This window comes from Lactuca sativa, chromosome 3, assembly GCF_002870075.4.
Source record: "Lactuca sativa cultivar Salinas chromosome 3, Lsat_Salinas_v11, whole genome shotgun sequence".
NCBI classification, from domain to species: Eukaryota; Viridiplantae; Streptophyta; class Magnoliopsida; order Asterales; family Asteraceae; genus Lactuca; species Lactuca sativa.
Genome location: NC_056625.2, coordinates 96,177,233 through 96,182,588, shown reverse-complemented (window position 1 = coordinate 96,182,588; position 5,356 = coordinate 96,177,233).

The following is a 5,356-nucleotide window of genomic DNA, read 5'->3' as shown; positions in this document are numbered from 1 at the left end:
GGTTTTTTGGTCTCTAAAAAAAGAGTTTATGGTCGTAAATCCTTGAGTTTACGGCCGTAAGCTCATACACTTTTGACCATTTGTTGGTTTGGAGCCTTAAAAGTCCCTAGAAACTTTCTACTTGAATTATGTGACTAAGGAAGGAACTAGGGCACCATTTCACTCCTATTTGGAGTTTACGGTCCCTAAACCATTTTCCTTGGAGTTTACTATCATAAACTCATAAGGTTTATGGTATTTTGGAGGTTTTCAAGTCCTTAGCTCATCAAAAAATGGAACCATGTTAGTTACTAAGGCATAGGAAGGAATTTGGGTTATTTATACATACTTTGGGGTGTTTATGGTTTTGGGAGCTCCCCAAACCGTAAACACATATAAATGAGAGTTTTTTGTGCCTTTTTATGTGATAAACACATCAAGGATGGTTCTAGACATGTCCCTAAGGCATTGTGAAGGACTAAGGCACCCTTTGGAACCTGTACTTGGTGTTTACGGTTCAAGGACTTCTTGAACCATGAACACCTTGTTCTTGGTGTTCTTGGGACATTTCCTTGATGTAAAGATGTATACTAAGAAGTATGATACTTTAAGATAGAAACACTTACAATAAAGAAGCTTGAAATGAGCCAAAAGTCCAAGAACACTAGTGTGTGTTCTTAGTGTTTTGGTGAACTTGAAGAATCAACCTTTTGGAACATTGGACGGATGGATGTGTGTTAAAACACTAGATTAAGTGATATACTAACTTGAAAGAGCTAGAAACACTCACTAGATTGAAGATCTTGAAGAAAACCAGGATGATACTTGAGAGAGTTTGGGAGTTTACACTTGGAAAGGTGGAAAAATGCTAAAAATTGCTAAGTGCCACTTTTATACCCCTCCCCTTTAGGGTTTACGACCGTAAACACCAAGTTTAGGCCGTAAACTCAAAACTTTTGATGTGTCGGGACTTTATTCTTGCACAATAAACCCAAGGGCATCTTCTCTCCTGTTATCTCCTAAAGTGTTAATCCTAGAATACTCAAACTTATTCCAAAAAGTCTGAAAATTTACAGTAACTGTTCTGACTTCTATTGATTTGATATGATTGTACCGAAATAGAATTTCAGATTGTCACATCATCCCCTCCTTAGAAGGAATTTTGTCCCGAAATTAGAATTTAGGTATGGAAGTAGGCATGAATAAACAAGCCAATAAGGTGGGAAAACTTCCGAATCGATTGGTTCTCGCGCTCATAAGTGAATTCGGGTCGTCGGTTGGTATCTCAATGAACCTTCACTAATGGGCAGTGGCGTTGCTTCGTCCACTTGACCACTTGGTCGAGGGTCACTACAGTTCTTCCACGAAGGCGAGGATCTCGTTGATCTCGATTTCGTCGAATGGGCGTACGAGAGTCCTGACGGAAAGGTACGTTTTCAAGTTCGGGACATGAAGGGTAAAATGTATGTTACTGAGTTCTTGGTGTAGGTTGGGTTTGTGAGTTACAGGACCGATTCAGGCAAGAATCTCGGAGGTCCTCACCATTTTCGATTTAGCTTACCACGCTTCCCTAAGAATATCAAGCCTTCCCAGAGTGAGATTTTCAAAAGGATTTGGCCTCTCACTTGAAATTCCAGTGTTTTGTTCCTCTTTCTTGTCTTCCCAGTCAAGGGCCACTCCCTCCTGAGTCAAAGTCGTAGGAGGTTTCGTAATCCGCGAGGAGTTCTGAATGAACTCTCGACAGTAGGTCAGCGAGACCTAGAATTTGCCGAAATCTCGTCGGCGTCTTTGTTGCTAACAAATTCTTAGTGGTTTTGATTTTTGGTAGGGTCCTCAAGAATTCCCACATTACTGGTAATGTGTCTTAGGAATTCGACTCTTCAAATCTACAACTCACATTTAGAGAACTTCACGTAAAGCTTCTTTGATCGTAATGTTTCCAGGGTTTGTTGTAAATGCTCTTTATGATTTCCTTCTTACTACGAGAGTAGATAAGTAGGTCATTTAAAAAGACAGTAACGAACTCGGGTGTATTGGTCCTATCCGAGGGGTATCACTACGGACTCGTAGTGTCCGTTTCGAGTTTGGAAGATTATCCTTGGGACATCCCTTACTAACACTCGCAATTGGTGATATTCGGATCTTAGGTCCATTTCTGAAAGGTACAACGTTCCTTGCGGTTGGTCAACTGATTCATCTATGCGAGGCAGAGAGTAATGATTTCTAATGGAAGTCTTATTGAGGTATCTGAAGATGAGGTACTTCTGGCATGAGTACTTCGGAGCTCTGAAATGATGGCTTCGCTAGAAAGACGATTTCGGAGAAAGAGATGTATGCACGAAACTGATATTGTGAAGCTCGAATTGTTTCAATTTTCATGAAAATGTCGGAATCATATGGAAACTAAAGACATTAGATTTGAACATAAGGCGTTACAGAAAAAACACCGTAGTGCAACCTTTAACAGAGTTACTGTACTTTAGAGTAACTACTGAAATACTGTTGCGAACAAAGTATACTACAAAAGGCAAGTATACGCAGCACGAGGGTCCCTTAATTGGCGGATCTCGCAAAAGATAAGACTCTAGTTGCTCTAGTTTTAAACATGTTTTAAAAGCATACAAAATACTGACGATTGGAAGTGAACTTATACTATAGTAGGGTCCTTCGTTGCCTCTTTCCATTCTGAGGTCAAACTCCTCCGGATTCGCCGTCGTTCTTCTCTGCTGGGAAGCCCCTCTTGAAGTGTCCCATGATGCCACTTCGATGGCATATCCGAGAGGTTTGGACATTGGTGGTTGAAGTAATGTGTTGAATCTGGGTCCTGCAGCAACTGGTAGTATGTCCATTCTTGTTGCAGTTAAAGTAGTGTAACGGACGACAACTACCCAGATGATGAAAGCTACACTCATAGAATTTCGGTAGGTTTTCGGCATATTGCCTGGATGGTGTAGGGACAATTGGGATACCAGAAGGAATGGTAGTAAGAGGTATAGATGTCGTAGTTGTGAAGGTCGTTACCGGTGGTTGTTTCTTGTTCGCCCCTCGAAGCGATTTGTCCTTAGTTTTAGCCCAAAACTTCCGTTTGTTCCTCTTGGTCTTGGAAATCGAGGTATCGTGGTAGTTTGTTGCTCATTGAGGTACTTGATTGTTACATGGATTGGAATTGTTGTTAACAATCCCGCTAACATTCACGTTGTTAGCGTTAAGGTGGGTTAGAATAGCTGACACGACAGCCGAGACTAAAACTTGAAAGGTAGCTGCATCAATCTGAAGAGTTGGTGTTTGGTTGATGGGTTGATCGTTTTTTTTTGCGACATTATTCTGTTTCACGAAAAGAAAATGAATTTGTGAGCGAGCATGGTTGAACCTAGACGTAGTTCGACCGTTTATGTAAAGAATAGAAGTATGTTCTTGTGGGTTCGACCTACATCCGTATCATGCAGTCCTAGCAAAGAGTGGAAGTACGTTCGCGCAATGGTCTCAAGACATTTGTCATTCAAGCCGAGGCATCATTGGTTGGTGAATAACATGATCCAACCCTTGAAAGAGGCTTGAAAATGATTCTGGAGTTAAATTACTATAGTCCAAAGACTTTGACTAAAGCAGGTTTCAGATAGACTTTAATGAAGGTATGATGAAGGTTTTTGAACAGAGAGTGGCACGAAAGTTAGCCATCTATCAATATCATCGATGTTTAAGATGTAATATGTTTAGGAAAATTTGACCTTATAGAAGGTCTTACATCATATCCTGAGTAGCAAAGTTTTGGCCGCATAAAGGCCTAACTAAAAGTACTTACAATACAAGATGGTTTCATAGAAAAATGTCACACAGGACCTAGACAAGAAATCGATCCCACTATAACAGGGAAAGAAAATAAGACATCTACTACTGGTGATGATCATCCCTCTGGTGAACTCTTAGTTTAGCCAGTTGGCGTTCCACATCAAGAAGGTGTCTTTCGTACACCCTTTGGCGTACTCGGAGCTCTATGACTTCGGCTCGTGATTCAGCCAGTGCTTGAAGCAGGGTTTCATGGTCTCTCTCAGATCTTTCATGAGCATCTTCCAGACGAATGGTGCAGAGTGTATGCATTCTCGCATTGATGACTACTTCTGTGATCTGATGTAGGGCTGTCCTACCTTGAATCTCCTTTCGAGCCACTCTGCAGACCAGGATTGGCAAGATTCTATCTGCTGAGCCCCCATTGCTCAGGTCATAAAAGCTTCGATCACCATTAAATGGCATGGGCTGATCTTGTCCTTGGCTCCATGTTTCCAAGCATTCCACCCACGGAGGCGTCGGGCCATGAAAAGCCGGACGAGGGTTAGGATTTGGAAAAAGGAGCTGCCTAGGGTCGGTTCTCAACTTCGGGTTCGGAGTTATCATCATCCGCGAGGTCTTCAGCATGGTGATCATTCAAAGGGATCGGGTGATCATTCTCTGGTTCTTCTCCAAATCATCCAACAATGACTTCGTTCGGAAGGTACAGGTTTCGATGGGGATGGAGTCCAGCCATGTTATCTACGCGAGAATTGAGGAAACAAATTAATTATTAGACGGACTATCTAGATAATTATTAGAAAATCTTCATTAGTTACATCGCTATTTGTAAAGTGCATACCAGTCATATGTAATCAACACAGGATAGGCCTTCGAATAAGTGACCTTAACTCCAAATTCACAAGGAATAGGGGTAAAGCAAAAATTTCACAGATTCTAAGTCTATAACATCCTAGTTACATATAGCCTTCGTGTATCCACTTAGCCACTATCAACTTAGTAATGAAGATCCTTTTTAGTTTTCAAGTAAGTAATTATAGTAACACAAAACACCCCTATGGTATTTTAGACCTAGGTTATGTTATAATGTTCTCATTGTTGTAGTGTTGGTAAGTTTTTAGACTGGTTGACACTTCACAACCATTCTTGGTCATGTGCTAATCACTCCTCGGAACAACATAGTTGATCAGGCTATGCCACTCCCAAGACTGACCATACATCCCCGAGCTTACCTGTGATATTCAACAATCGTAATACTTTTGTTCTTGTCGTTGTGACACTGATTTTAGTATGAAGGCAGGCACGTATACTTACTTAAATATTTTATTATTTAAAAGTATAAACTCTCAGTCAGAGTATTTTTAATCCCATTGTACTTATAGTTAGTATATCTTTTATGGGTTGATATACTTAATTCACTATAAACAATGCTCTAATACCAATCTGTCATACCCCAAAACCGAGAACGACGGAAACGTTCTGGGGCGGAGGACGTCATGTAATGTATCACAAGAATGTAAACTAGTAAACAAGAAACAACATCATCCATTGCATTAATAGTATAATTTTAATTACAAGAGTGTTCTTTCAT